At 34.5% G+C, this 16893-nt stretch overlaps 1 long non-coding RNA gene across 2 annotated transcripts; it reads left to right on the top strand.

Annotated features, from left to right (window-relative positions):
• Window positions 1-2043: 2043 nt before the first annotated feature.
• On the top strand, window positions 2044-11344 carry LOC146731940 (uncharacterized). Of its 2 annotated transcripts, XR_014927014.1 has the most exons (3): window positions 2044-2188; window positions 9988-10216; window positions 11114-11344. It is a non-coding gene; the product is annotated as an uncharacterized LOC146731940 (long non-coding RNA). The 2 variants fall into 2 exon arrangements; XR_014927015.1 differs by lacking the exon at window positions 11114-11344 and having other exon boundaries at window positions 9988-10677.
• The last annotated feature ends 5549 nt before the right edge of the window (window positions 11345-16893 follow it).

The following is a 16893-nucleotide window of genomic DNA, read 5'->3' as shown; positions in this document are numbered from 1 at the left end:
ATTCATGGAAAAGGTAATAGAACGTCAACACGCCAGTCCTGTCCCTGATACAGAATTAGCTCCTGACAACGCTTGGTATTTACTTCACTTTGGGGTAAACCACTCTAGGAAAGCTCAGACCAGAGTAGTGTTCGGCTCCAGTGAAGGTGTAATTGAACTTCCCTGAACGATGCATTGCTTTAAGGGCCAGACCAGATGAACAGTCTCATTGGTGCCTTGTTGAGGTGTTCTGTAGTAGTTATGGGTGACATAGAACAGATGTTTCTTAGTCATCACTACAATTTTAAAAACATGTTCATCTTGTCCCGGTTCGGTTTTTTTTTACATTCTGCCAATGTATTTCTATATAATCAAAATGGATATTTCTCAACAAATTGTTCTCCATTTCTGGCTGATTAATTGTTTAGGTTTTTTACAGAAATTAGAAAAAACAAAGGGAGCCAAATCCGTCAGTTCCGCATTTCGTTAAATTTGTGATAGTGTACTTTTGATGTACTTAACAATTCTAAATTTAGTGTATAAATACCAATGATATATCTAGTTGAGTTTGAGATTAAGAAGAGTACTGAATCTGTTTCCTCTGCTCCATACTTATATATATGCTTCCCACACTCTCCTGTCTTTGAGCTGATTTGATATGCCAGGACATGCGGTACATATGCAGTCTCTTTAAACGACTATTGTAGAGAACTACTGGCCTGAACATACAAACAAGTTAGCAGATATAATGAGCCTGAGATTGAATACGATAAAACTGTTACAAAGACGTTATCAGATGGCATCAATTTTTAATTGTCTGTTTTAAATATCTGGTTTCATAGATGAATCACTTGTTTATGACTCGGAATTATATATGGCATGTACCACATGTGAAGCAGAAAGTAATCACTCTTTTCTTGAGCATGTAGTTCATATATCTTTCTCCTACTGAATTGACCATTTAGTGTACTGCAATCGTTAACTGATTTGTTTTCTTCTTGTGGATTGTTTCGTTGTAAATTTCTACATAATGTCTGCTGTTCAAGACTAAGGTTTGAGTATGTTATATCCACTTAAATAACGACGTTCGTCGAATGTAAACGCTAAATGCATACTCTGACAAGCTGGCATTTACGTAAGTAGTATAGCAATTTTAACAGCTCGATAATCGCTGGTATGTACTTTGTGTGAGGTTCGGTCAAACCCTGGGGTCAGCAATGTTACGCTCACGCACGTAATCGTTCCTTATTTGGAATTTACGTTTTCTAATATGTAGGATGAAAATGCCCAGTGCAATATCGCACAATTACGACACGCTGTAACTTTTGGCGTAACAGTGACAGATTTTTAATTATACATAATAATCTATTATTATATATTCAAGGCACAAACTTGACTACTGGCAGTACTATGATCTATGCGCATAGTATTATATCTTCTCTTACTAATTCAGTGTTTGAACATTATTTATGTATTTGAATTGCAATCAGGCAATCGTTGTCAGTTGTTAATTTACATTACAATTTCAGTCAAAAACTGGTCCCGATTTGTAAATAATGTGATACTATTTGTCCCAACAATTACGATTCATATTGTATACGTACTCTATGTTACTTCTCTTGCTTTTTGTTTTTGCTTTTAAATTCCAATGGTTTATCTTGTCGTATCAACCTTTATATAGGACATTTACGCTTCATGACAAAGTGGGTCATCGGCTTGCCATTGAGGGACATTCGATATTATTGACAAAAGATAACTTTAGTTGACTCAGCCGTGATAAAAAAAAGCATATCCATATTTTGGTATGCTCGTTCTGGGTCTAGATGCAGTTTACGAGCAGATTTCAACAGAATGGCATAATATAATGTGATATAATATAATTCATTCAAAACCGCCGATACTTGGCAATCCAATTTCCGGTTCGCAATATTGAGTTATTTCTGTGTAATCTAAAACAATTGCAAAGTGAGCATACTGGACCAAGCTGACATTATCCCATAAACATACTATAGTTATCATTTAAAACACGTTCGCTTATTCACAGCTGATATTGGTTGTAACAAGTAAAAGGCGCGTAGTTTTTGTTCCCGTGTGATATAACAGGTTTATCACTTTCTTGTTCAATTTGTCCGACTATAAGATGTATCTAACGATCATTGTAGTGGTGATGATGCTGTGTAGCACCACTGTTAAAGGAGCATCGGTTCATGTATGTATTATTTTTACGACTCTTTATACAAAATGATACTTGTCCCTTTTAATTCAATAACATGACGCATATGTAAAAGCAGTCCCCTCATTCGTGTTCTCCTTGTCACATAACTTGATTATCTTGTTATATATTTACTACCGTACATCGTTGGGAACGGCGAGCCTCGGGCACACAGTCATGGACAAGCTAGAAAGGGTTAAAGTTATGGTACATAATATATTATGCCACGTATTGCATGTAGTTACCATGTCAGCAAATAATCTGACCCATTGTTTACAGTGGTATTATATGCACTGCTTGTAGAATATTCAAAATAATATAGTTTTAAATCATTGAGATATATAGTGATTCTGTATGATGTTAACGCTTTTGTATGGGATATAACGTACTGGCGTAGCCAACATAGATGAGTTGGTCAGTGTTTCTATTTTGTGTAGTCGATTTAAATTGATAGGTGACAGTGTAGGTCGCATACAGTGAATCGAATGAATACTTCTACAACTGTAATGTGCAACTGTGGCGTTGTAATTCCCAAGTCTGAGTGATTGTCGTTGAAGTCAATAGCCTGTATTGCAGCTACTGTGTCAAACTATACTGACAACTTACTCTACTGTCTACCAATTCTTAAAAGACGATACAATTAATGAAGGGTAATTTTGGCGTTACGTGGTTAACTCTAGTTAGGTATCTATATCTAATAGATTGTTTAATACTTATCATTGTGAACTACAGGGCCTAAGGGTTATTGGTAACAAGTCTTCCATTAGTAGTTAGTGTAGTGAGTCAGGTCAGGGAATTAATATTAATACCGGTAGTACCCAGTCCTAATTATAGGTAACAAATGACTCATTGGTCATTAGTGCAGTGAGTTAGGTCAGGTTCTCTGGGATTAATAAAACCCGGTACTCATTAACAAATGCCAGAACAGAGCCTCAGGGATTAATAATACCCAGTATTAGTATATTAAAGTAACAAAAGTCTGATTTGTACATGAAGTTAGTGCAGTGAGTTAGGTCAGGTTCTGTAGGTATAATAATGCCCAGTCCTAGATATAGGTAACAAAAGTCCCATTGCTAGTTAGTGCAGTGAGTCAGGTTAGGTTGCCTGGGTATAATAATGTCCAGTCCTAGATATAGGTAACAAAGGTCCCATTGCTAGTTAGTGCAGTGAGTTAGGTCAGGTTCCCTGGGTATAATAATGCCCAGTCCTAGATAAAGGTAACGAAAGTCCCATTGCTAGTTAGTGCAGCGAGTCAGGTCAGGTTCCCTGGGTATAATAATGCCTAGTCCTAGATATAGATAACAAAAGTCCCATTGCTAGTTAATGCAGTGAGTTAGGTCAGGTTCCCTGGGTATAATAATGCCTAGTCCTGGATATAGGTAAAAAAAGTCCCATTGGTAGTTAGTGCAGTGAGTCAGGACAGGTTCCCTGGGTATAATAATGCCCAGTCCAAGATATAGTTAACAAAAGTCCCATTGCTAGTTAGTGCAGTGAGTCAGATCAGATTCCCTCGGTATAATAATGCCCAGACCTAGATATAGGTAACAAAAGTTTCATTGCTAGTTAGTACAGTGAGTTAGGTCAGGTTCTCTGGGATTAATAATAAGTAACAAAAGTTCCATTGCTAGTTAGTGCAGTGAGTTAGGTCAGGTTCTCTGGGATTAATAATACCCAGTATTAGTTATAAGTAACAAAAGTTTCATTGCTAGTTAGTGCAGTGAGTCAAGTCAAGTCCTCTGAAACTAATATACCCAGTTCTAGTTATAGGTAACCTGTGTCCCATTGGTCATCAGTGCAATGGTTATGGCCATGGCCTCAGGATTAATACATGTAAAACCTATTTCTAGTTATAGATAACAAATGTCTCAATGCTTGTTAGTGCAGTGATTCAGGTCAGGGCCTCAGGATTAATAAAATCCAGTCCAAGTTCAGTGTTCTCCCCAGACCCCATGTCAAACACTGTATCTAATTTGCATAATTTTCTCATTGAATATTGTGATACATAACTGTGTTAGTATAAAATTAGTTAACAATCTATCTACAATTAATTAAAGACGAGACAGTCTGATATTTTATATCATTTTACTCCATTGTCTTTTATGTATTTATCAAGTCAAATAAAGTTTGAAATAGAACAGCAAAACAAGCAGCCTATCGACTGAGATAGCTCCGCTGTTAGCAAGGCACATTTCAATTAAAGAACTGAGGATATCATAGAAGAAAATGAACAATATGTATAGTATGTATAGCAATCGGACTTGCTGTTTCAACAAGAATTCAAAAATATCACTTTTTACTAAAAATGACAAAAATATTCATCAAAATTGGACAATTCAAGATATCATCATGAAATGAACAAATCTGAGGGAGGTTTACCTGAGGTACATATATGTATAGTACCAAAGCAATCAGACTTGCGGTTTTTAACAAGAAGTTGAAAATATCACTTTTTACCAAAAACTACAAAAATATTCATCAAAACTAGAGAATTAAAGATATCATCACAAAATGAACAAATCTGAGAGAGGTCCACGTGTAGTACCTATATATGTAATATCAAAGCAATCGGACTTGCGGTTTTTAACAAGAAGTCAAAAATATCACTTTTTACCAAAAATATTCACCAAAATTAGAGAATTTAAGATATCATTATGAAATGAACAAATCTGAGAGAGATCCACATATAGTACCTATATACGTAATATCAAAGCAATCAGACTTGCGGTTTTTAACAAGAAGTCGAAAATATCACCTTTTATCAAAAATTACAAAAATATTGACCAAAATTAGAAAATTAAAGATATCATCACAAAATGAACAAATCTGAGAGAGGTCCATATGTAGTACCTATATATGTAATATCAAAGCAATCAGACTTGCGGTTTTTAACAAGAAGTCAAAAATATCACTTTTTACCAAAAATATTCACCAAAATTAGAGAATTTAAGATATCATTATGAAATGAACAAATCTGAGAGAGATCCATATGTAGTACCTATATATGTAATATCAAAGCAATCGGACAGCGTTTTTTAACAAGAAGTCGAAAATATCACTTTTTACCAAAAATGACAAAAATATTCACCAAAATTAGAGAATTTAAGATATTATTATGAAATGAACAAATCTGAGAGAGGTCCACATATAGTACCTATATATGTAATATCAAAGCAATCGGACTAGAGGTTTTTAACAAGAAGTCGAAAATATCACTTTTTACCAAAAATGACAAAAATATTCACCAAAATTAGAAAATTTGAGGTTTTGACACTCTGCTATGCACCGTTCCACTAATGCCTAGCTGTGTCGACTTTGTCGACAGGGGAGCTAAAAAGCAATAGAAATAGTTAATATGTTATAGCCAGTCAGTAAATATATTGTTATCCATGGAGATAACTGTTTATCATTATTTTGTGTGCAACAAGTACAGTCAGTTTTAGTGCCCATGTCACTGTCGGTTCATGAGACATTAGGGCAAACATTTTTTTTGTGAGATTGCGAGTTATCAAAATAGGATGAAAATAATAAATCAATAATGACAAAATTTCAAACTAAAGTCAACGATTTTTCATTGATCTATACCTTAAGTGTAATGCTATGATCACCCTAACCTTGTCAGCTGAACCGTAACATTCTTGCATTGAACAAATTTAGAATGTTTTGTTAATTAAAATCGGGGTTTTTTCTTGAAAAAAAACTGCAAGAGCGAGCACTGCAATTCAGCGGCACCACCATGTAGGAGAGATGGGGTTTTCCCTATCAGGGTGTGGAACATTCTCTGGCTTCCTTGGGGCCAAAATTACTGTCAGACAGGTCAAAGTTGAAGACTGAAGCCACTTGTGATCCCTTGTCATTCAGAATTGTGTGGTTGCCAGAAAATTTGCCCCTAGGGTAAGGGGCACATGGCCATGGCATGAGGGCGATGCGCCCCTGTTTCTTGTTTTAAAAAAATCCTGAAAATGATTCATTGGCGATTATCTTAGAACCACTAATAAACAGACTGGCAATCCAGGTATTTCTTTTGATCTAACGTGTGTCGCGAGTTAATGTTTTAATCTTAGAAAGAACTGGGGATGATAAAAAAAATGTCCACAAAGTCATGTGATAACATATGACTTTATGAGGAACTATCAATGGTGTTTCAACAGGAAGTGATGCAAAAGGTCAGACCGAAGTTTCATATTTTATCTTACATTTTGCCCTGATGTATCATATTTTCAAGAGTTTTTTAATACATGATCGGCGAAATACTGTAACATAATACCAGCTCTGTTGTAGACATGGTGACGTCCTATCCTAGAAAAATCGACTAACTATCAGAAAAAATGTTACGGTAAAAGTTGTTCATTTTTCTTTATTATACATTCAAGAACATTACTATAAAGATGGTTTATACATTCAAATAATCATTACTTTCCTAAAATATGGTCAATTTTGGCTATAAAATATATTATTTGGCAACTCAACTTAAAACTCAATGTGTGTACTTGCCATTCGGCAAAATTTGGCAAAGCATGAGCCACCAGCGTAGCCAAGACACACATTCGTTGGGCAGATTGGCACCTCCAAACAACAGTGTTGCCAGTCAGTTTTTTTCTTTGGCGATCTCGCCTGCAGTTGAATAATGTTTGCTTCGATTTATGTACAGTTTTATTTTCAATGGGACTTAATTTCACTTATTTTTTTTTAAATTAAAGCAAAAACTGCAAATAACAGCAGTGTACCAAATCAGTATATTTTCCAGACGTATGCAGCATTTGTGATTTGTGAGACTTGTTTTGTCACATTGTTGCTGTTGCAATGGGCAAATTATTAATATTCTAGTATTTGATTTGGATTTAGAGGGGCTACACCCTTGAAAGAACTTATCACAGGGTCACAACAATACCATGATGCTTTAGAGGTCTGGGGAGAACACTGTTGTTATAAATGTAGGTAAAAATGTCCAATTTGTTGTTAGTGCAGTGAGTCAGGTTAGGTTCTAGGGGAATAATAATACCTTATTATTAGTTTTATAGTTAGTGCAGTGAGTCGGGTCAGGTCGTCTTCGATTACCAGGTAATAATACCTAGTCCTACCGGTCACTGGTAGTGGTTGTCGCATCAGACTCATGATTTGTAGACCCAAGTTCAAATCCTACTAAGGCTGAACACGGAAAGCCCAATTCCACTGGCCAAGATTTATTCACTAACGAATGCGACTTTGGGGGAACTTTGATTAAGGTCTGCCAGGATAGCGCATTAAATTGCCATTTGATAGGAAAATGGCCGCACAGCCCTGTCATGTACCGTAGTCCCAAACTTGAATATGACTTCTGTGGTAAAAATGCACTATGTGTCAGCACTTGCAATTTGCACATAAAAAAAGTCAGGATAGTCAAGAGTGACATTCAATGTCCGGAACTGTTGCCTGGCACAAAAAAAAATATTAAAAATAATAATAATACCTAGTCCTAATTATGAGTAACAAATGTCTTATTGGTTGTTAGTGCGGTGAGTCAGGTTAGGTTATAAGGGAATAATTATACCTTATTATTTGTTTCATAGTTAAGGCAGTGATTCATAATATCCAGTTGTAGTTATACAAATATAGGGAAGAAATGTGTTAACTCCATATTTGATTTTGCAAAAAGTTGTGGGATAGAAAATTGAACTGTATAGGGCATTTGGGGGGCTCACATCTTTTCCATAGAGCCCTCCGTTAAAATAAGCTTTTTACCTCTCCTGTTTTCAAGCAATGTGCAAGTTATTTTTAAAAATTTTATGGTTATATTGTTCAGTTTAATTTTCAATCCCACAATTCCAATATCGAAATCCAATCCAATATTGAGTTAACACATTTCTTCTCTATAGGAAGCCATTGTCCCATTGATCATCAGTGCAGTGAGTCAGGCCAAGGTAGTTAGATACCAATAGATTGAATGGTAAACTTGATTTTCAAAGGATTTTTTTAGTAATATTTTTTATTCACTTATGGTATATGTATAAATGATAGTTTAAACATTCATCTATCACAGCAAGTATTTGGAAATGAAATTAAGAAAGCATTTCTGTGAATTCATGGCGTCCCAAAATTCAGTAGGAATTCCAAGTGGTTACTCACATTCTGGAGCTACATTTATATCCACAATGCAGCAATAATAAAGATGGTTTTGTATTGTAAAACTTATTAAACAAATTAAAATGTAATACAAAGATTGAAATAACCATGAATGGTTTTTATTAGTGAGATTAATAACAAAATGTTATGTCTTTTCTAACTGACTACAGTATTGCCTAGGCTGTTTTATTGACTATTGACACACCTTTGTCATTTACAGAATTGTATAATATATTATACAAATTGTTCCATCTCGTCATGTTATAGAGAAAAAATACGATAAAATAAGAAAGTGACCAACATGTTTTATACAAGAATACTATTCAGGTTATGAATATAAATTACTAACATCAAGACCTCATTAATTACTTAAATCTTGCATATTAAAACATTTTAATTTCAAGAAAATAAATAGCTGCTAAAATATGGATTTTCCAGAATGGATGCTACAACTTGACAACACCAGCGAATTCTGGAAAGTCGTAATATACGGAATATTTTACAGAAATGCATCTCAAATGGAAGAAACACAAACGGAAAAATAGCATATCGCTCGGTGGCTCTGTTGTTGTCCGCCTGCTCAACGTCCGCATATAGATTATTTAAATTCAAGCTGGACATGTACATGAAGTTTAAACCATCACTTTCTGGATCAGATGAACTATATACATGTCTATAAATTACTGTTTTAAGAAATCGATGCACATTCAAAATTGGAATTGAACACAACATGATGATGATGATGATAAAATCAAATGGACGACTCAAGACGCCACAGCAGTCTGAGCAGGCACACTAAACAAGTCATAGTGCGATAGCTAGCAAGTAAATATCAATATTAGTATTGACTCGTCATATACTTACCTAGCAGCTTCGCCGAACAGTTTCGATGCACTAATACCATTTCAATCGGCGACGGATATGCTATGCAATTGATTTTTAAAAGTACGACAGTTGAATTTAGCTCCGTGATATGGCTGTTAGGACAGCTGATTGTAATACCCCCTAAGTTAGCGTCACTGTGTCTGTGTCAAAATTATTACAATTCGGTCGGAAAAGATGCGCAAGCAAAGAAAACTTAAATTAAACATAACAAATTACTCCAAATTATACACAAACTGTCCAGAATTATTTAGAATTATGAGATTTATTGATTTGTGAAGAAAAATAATAGCAAAAAGCAAGAGAACGTTGGTTTTAATTTTCCCGGGTACCAAAATAGTGGCAAATACCAAAATAGTGGCTTAACACACGTACATATGCCTTGTCTCAACGCAGCCCGAATCAAGGACTGTGCACGCCATCACTATAATACTTTGTTTAGCATAACTGAGCATTATCAGCCAATATACCCGTAATTCATATGCAAATTTTGTATGTGGACCAATCAAATCGATGGATTAACACCATCAATATACTGGTATAATATAATGGTTTTTATTATCAGCATTGACATTTTGAATTGTCATTCAATTTAACTGTGTTGTAACAGTTTCTGAGATATAGTCCAAGTATTCACTCTAGTTTCCAACTTACATTATTCGTCTTTTGCAGTCAGTGATGGACACGTATATTAAATAACTAGTCTGAATCTACATTTTTCTCCAAAAAAAGGGTCCCAATAACTAATAATGTTTGGTATTATTATGTTAATTCCATAGATAGTGAGGATACTATTTCATATTGTTTCTCTCCAGGAGAATACTGTGGATGTAATGAGAATATTTGCTTTACAAAATATTTAACCAGCATGGAAAGGAGAAGCACTGTTACACTTCGACAGTTTGAAGAAAACGATCAACGAAGGGTGATATATGTATTTAAGGACAGTATAATGGGTTTATTCAAGCCAACCTACCAACGACATCTGAGTTATCGAAGATTTATTAACGTCTTCCTGCTAACCCTGTGTCTTTATTTATCGTTGTATGTATACAATTTAGTTCAATTGTGTGTTGTAAGAGTTGCAATAATACCAACCGCATACATCATATCAATGTATATAATATTCAAACAATATATTCGCTATAGACTTGCCTCAGATTTGAAAGATATTAACACTACTTACATTGACAGTGGGGGTGGTAACTTTTGGGTGGATGTTTATGATGGTCAAATCGTTGGTACAGTCGCTTTAGTTCTTAAGGAATTTGAAGGACGTGGAATGCAGCCAGAACTCACAACGATGTATGTACAAAAGGAATATCGACGTCTCGGGATCGGGGCTAAACTACTGAACAAAGCGATACAGTTTGCAAACGACCATCAATTTAGTTGTGTATTCCTTGAAACAGGTGAAGATCAACCAGAAGCCCGAAAACTGTACATAAAAACTGGTTTTGTTAAAATTAGAGATTATGTAAATAAATTCAATGTTTTAATGTCAACAGTAATGACTACATACGTTTTAAATTTGAAACCAGTTGTTGATGATGCCGTAACAGCAACTCCAGATACATCTAGCATAAAACAAAAGTGATACATTTTTTACATTTACATTTACATTATCCTTAATAATTACCCCATGGTCCCATATGTACATCATCAAATATTTGCATTTAAAGATAAAAACATGTAGTAAAGGCAGCCTGGGAAATGTTTAAAATAATTACAAATTCTGTATCATGACAAAATTGTAGATTTATTTGTTGTAACTTGTGTTTCTTATAGATATTGTGTTTAATTGCCACAAAATAGTGTGTACAATTATGCATGTTATTTCGCAGGACGAGCGAATAGTGCCTTTTGTGGCAGCCTTGGGCAAGCCAAAGTTAGGGGTCAGTGAATATTTCCTAAATTCAGTTCTTTCTATGTTTATTTCAGATTTCCTCTGTATAAATTTTTACTGTATGAATATCTTTTAAGTGTAAATCTTGTTTATTTACCCTTTTAGGGCACACTCTCAAAAGGCAAGTAGTTAAAATTATTGTAAACTGTATTTTACTGAGCGGATTGTTATGTACAGTAATTTGCTTCTTGACTGTTTGTGTTAATTTCCATTGATTCGTTACTTGACATGTCATGTTGCGATTGGAATAAATCAGGTGCAAGTCATGCTTGGGTACAATTATTTGTTTCATTCGTGAACGCATGGGTAAGAAACAACACTTAGCTGACCGAATTTTTGGTTAAAAATTGATGCGTCTCACATATTTTAGAGAGACATGACTGTTACCCATAATGAAGTGAATGCATTTTGATAATGTTGTATAATTATGCGGACTTTATAGCAGGTAGTAGCTAAACTTTACTGTTTCTGTTTACACTCTAAGCACACTTTATGATAACGTCATGCATGTATATGTTAAACAAAATGTGTTTTGTTTTCCTATTGGTTGCCTAGTATTTCTATTATTTATGAGATTAATTGAACACAAAAGAAATATCGACGTCTTTGGGTAAAGGCGACAAAGGACACAAGGACGAAAATTTTATATAAAAACGATTTAGATGAAAAAAGAGACGTTATTTTTTCAATTAAAATATCAATTATTACGTATATTTGGTATAGGGAATTAAACTAATTATCAATGATTTACAGGACAAACAGAAGGTATACCTTATAAACCAATAGTTACGAGTTTTCTATTTCTGACCTAAACTACGATGAATACTATAACGTTGAAAAAGCTTCTGCAAAAAAATTATTTGCACACTGCATAGAGTAAATATGTATTAATTTTTATAATTTCAAAAGTTATATTTTACGCAACCCCAGCGATCGCACATTTTTAAACTGTAAAAACGCAGATAAAGAAAAAATCAGATTTAATTTAATTTATAAAATAATTCTGTTTGGAGAATATTAGTTGATATTTCAAATCAGTGCGCGATTCTAACTGACACGTGACCCCGTTTTTGTTTGTAATCAGATTTGTGCATGACAAATTCCAAATAGGCCACGCATCCAACTGTACACATCGCTCAGAATTCATAAATAGGACCAAAATGTTCAATTTTCTTATGTTATTCTACTAATATCATCAAAGTAATGGCAAGGCATTGGCAAAATTTGAAAGAGCAACTGGTATTTGTTATAAATTAAATTACTTTTTCTGTCGTCTATTTTCTCTAGCTAAAATGTTGGATTGCTGGAGCCTTTATCCATTTTCTATTTTATACATTAGATACCAGCTTATTTCCCATCATACATACTAGAAGTACAGTTACTGTGGCTACGAGGTCACGTGGTTGAGAAATGTCATCAAATAATGTATTGTACAATCAAGATTTTCGAAAAAATAATATTGTTGCCAGGACAACATCTAGACCATATTTGATGCTTTCATTTTTAACATACCACTGCAATCCGAACGGATAATTCTCTATCTGATGTACGCCACCAAGCGGCCACTTTGCCACTTTATATATCACTGTATTTATGTGATCTATTTCTGAACTTTAACCGGAATAGGCATACATGTTTCAGGACAAGAAAGAAGTGGATTGCTAAGTATAGGCGTGATTAGTTCAATTCAGATAAACCGTTACATAAAACATTATACACCATGTTATATATCTAACAAGAACTGTGGCATTTTCAAGTGCTAAATGACGTACATTATAATTGTCAGTGCTTTAGCAACATTTCATGTACTACATGGTCTACCACATACATCATAACGTTCATAACAGACATAATATTAAACATATATAATTCAAATAAGGCGTACTGCCTCTTTAATCTGTAATGTCGAAGATATAGCGTCTTTACTAGGGACACCCTAAAGTGCGTTCCTGCGTTCTTGTACATATTTTTACCTAAATAAAAAAAAATATTGTATACATGGTGTACGATTCAATGGCAATTATGTTTTGACCACTGACCTGCGAGACGACAAAGCGACGGAACATTTGGAAGCCTGTATTCTTTTCTTTTCAGTTTTTCTGGGCATTTCTATTTTAGATGTGAGCAAGTGTGCATATTTACATGTTTTCATTATATATTCAGCAATCATGACAATCTTTATAAGTGAGTTTCTAACACGTTTGTCAAGAAAATCTATATTTGCATAGTGTCAGGCACAGTCAGTTCGCATCGGTATAGCTGGGTGTATATGATCGATAGAGGGAAGTTGTGCAACCAAATTTGCCAAGTTCGCAGTTTTTCGCCGATAAAAAAAATAACCAAGGCTTTCAGCATTTTTGTAATAAGGACAATATTCTCTATCAATAATCTGCCCGAAACAGGAACGTTTCTACCAATTCTTGTGTTTTTTCGACGTCTTTCGACACTACGTAGGCAGGTACGGGGACAAAATGACTAAATATTAAAACAGCGTAAAAACGTTAAAAAAAACGATAAAATAAAATAAAATAAAATGAAAAAAATAAAAATAAAATAAAATAAAAAAAAACATAGCCCGTACACTACATCTGATTTTAATCAGATTGGGGGACCAAAGACCTTTATTTTAATTTATTAATAATTGTAACGTAATAAATCAAGTCTGAACATACATGTATTTGGATAAACTGACGTCTTTCGTCAACAGTGAAATCCTATCGCGATGCAATAATAGTGAATGAATGAATGTTAAAGTTACATTTAGTTTTTGACTTTGTTATATTATAAAGTTAACGTTTGGAAATTTGTCTGGATAACGAGAAATTAAAATTTTTACTGAGAAATGAATGTCTTTCTGCAAAGCCGAATGTTCTCGAACATTCTCAGGTCTTTACAAAGACACGAATGCGCATATGAATAAATAACTAATAGAATGCGTGTCAGACTCTATTCGACATGCTTCGTGCGGCACACTGAAAACACATACCCATACATGCATTTTCAGTTTCATATACTTTTATAGCACTTCTCGTGCAATATTCTACCATCTAAATTCAAATCCACTCAACCTTGTTCTTTTAGCAATGCAACTTTAACGAACATAAAATCGCCCTGTATTTAACTACACTTTTTCGTTTATGCAATTTATTACGGTGAAAATAATTACTGTTAATTTAGTGCTCTTTACATCTTGAGAATCCACTGCTTCTACTATTTGTTATCACAGATGATGATGGAAATTCTGCACTTTTTAGTGGCAGGTTTTCACAATGCGCAAATAATCCTGTAAAATTACGTAGTTATTTAATTACTTTACAAATTAAAAAAACAGGAAGGCTGGAAAACCGGGTCTTCGGTGAAAGCTTGTCAGAATATACGGCATATTGAAGTAGTATAGCTACAATCAGTGAGTATTCATCTAAGTATGCAACACTGTCACAAAGCACAATACTAGTGATAGAAAAGATTTATTAATTTATCATGAAATGAAAGATGTTTATGAAAAAAACATGCATGCGTAACTGAACATGTAATATAACGAGAAGTATTTATCAAATCATGTTTGTCCATTCCATAAACATGCAGACAGTTGCATAATTAAAATCCAATATAAAACCTAATTTGTGATTAAGTTCTTAACAATAATCAAGTAGAAATTGAATTTAATTTTTAGTATAATTTGTCAGGCATGCGAAAACAAACCAGCTATAATAATACTTGGAAGCTTCTAGATCTCAATAATCACACACGTGCTGTTTAGTATACGTAAATACAATATTATACCGTTATTTAATTGTATTCATTTATTTTATTAATTTAGGCAAATATGGGCAAGAACGCAGGAACGCACTTTAGGGTCTCCCTTTTTACTAGCATTATTCGGTCTTTAGAAATCACACAAACGTAAAATTAATTAGCCGGGTAGTGAACCATTTAACATATTTTGGCGTTAATTTGACGTGCAGGTTTGCGCTTGTGCTTTATTCCTTGGTGTAACTACGTTTAATACTAGTGTGAAATGTAGCAACAATAACAACAATTGCGCTCAAAAGAAATCATTTTCAAAACTTCTGTTGTGAAGGTATTGTGTGGTTTCAGGTTCTAATACACAGAATCAACCACAGTATATCGGTTGGCTAGTTTTAGCCATCAAATATCCACGCACTGTATTGACGCGTCCGAGCTTTATGGTTAATGCGTCCGCACTCTATTGTTTCCTCGGCTACCTTTGTGCTTTTCTAAATAGGAAGATGAGAAAAAATAGATTTCTCTGCTAAATAAACATTGACAATTATTATAAAACGCCAAGTACGATATAGAACTCCACTCTATGTTAGAGAACGCATCATATGTTAGTGAAAACTGAAAAAGCCATAATTGTGCGTACCTTGGTACACAAGTCGGAAACGAAGTGATCCGATTGAAGGTATAAACAAGAACGCTGCATATTTAAAGGTGTTGACTGAACACCGTCGAAAACATCTGTATTTCATAGATACAATGAAAAAATGGACACTAATAGCGTTTAACTACACCACAAACTAAACAACAATTCATCGGTTTCATTGATTCATTGCTGCAAAGCAAATACTAGTATGCCAATCGGTTTTACCGTTAGCAAATTGGCTTATACACTGAACAGGGGACATGGAACTCATTTGTACCAGTTCATAATATCACAGACGTCATTTCGTCACTGTCAGCTTCCCTACCCGACTGGAATAGTCTCTCCCCATCGAGGACTTTATAAATATTGGTCTGCCAGTAACATACGACCCCCGAACTTGTTATTTATTACCAACACACACGATAAAACTCGAACATGATGTGTTTACACATTGTGTATGCAACTGCTTGTATATTAATGTTCTAGCATGTGTCCCATTGTCAACGCAGAACGAGCACTCAAGAGAAATTTGCGGAAAAAAATAGGAAAGTGCAAAATAACTAAAAAACAAAACAAAACATACTGTATAATGCCATTCCATCTACCGTACATACAAACAAGATGTGTGATCTGTGGTGATCGACAGGTTTTGAGTATATTGCGGGTCTCTTCATCAACTATGAAGTGTTCCACCAACTCCTGACCGAGATTTGGCCATTAGTACCTAAAAAGCTTTGCTCATTAAACTATCAAGACCACTCATAAATAAATGCAGTCCGATATCACGGAGATTACCGTGTTATAACCTCTCGGTATTTTAATGGTGTATTATCATCTAATAAGACCTTAGATGATAATCTTGCTGGGAGATCCTGTTTCTCTTTGGCAGTACTCCGCATACTCCGCATGCCATTTTGATTGATAGGAGACATCCAGTCACGACTCCCTTCATTCGAATCGACGGGTGACATTTTATATGGATAACCCTCCATCAACAAGACATGCGTATTTATAATCTCTTTTGACCTTATATGATAACCTTGTATAAACTGTAAGAAATGTTAGCTTGATAATTCGTAATGTGGTATAGAAAGGTAGAAAAGTTTATTTTATTGAGAAACATTTACATAAAAAATGGGAACACTGGAATTTAATTTAAATTGATTTTTTGACGGCGCTGTCGGATAAAGTGGAGAAAGACAGTAATCAGGTAGACTGGCGCAGTCGGGGCGATTAATTTGTTTTTGTAGTTTAAATAAAATAAAAATTTTCGCGAAATGGAGGTGTTAGCGCGAAATCCCCTGTAACTGCGAAAACACCCCGACTGGTTTATTCTGCATGGCCCTCTATCGACACTGCAGGAACCCGTCGATTTTTCAACGGGTAATTATGTTAATGAGTGTTCTAATTGACAATCATCTAATCGAA

This window comes from Saccoglossus kowalevskii, chromosome 18 (assembly GCF_978046115.1).
Source record: "Saccoglossus kowalevskii chromosome 18, keSacKowa6.1, whole genome shotgun sequence".
NCBI lineage: Eukaryota > Metazoa > Hemichordata > Enteropneusta > Harrimaniidae > Saccoglossus > Saccoglossus kowalevskii.
This window is presented reverse-complemented; position numbering and strand designations above follow the sequence as displayed.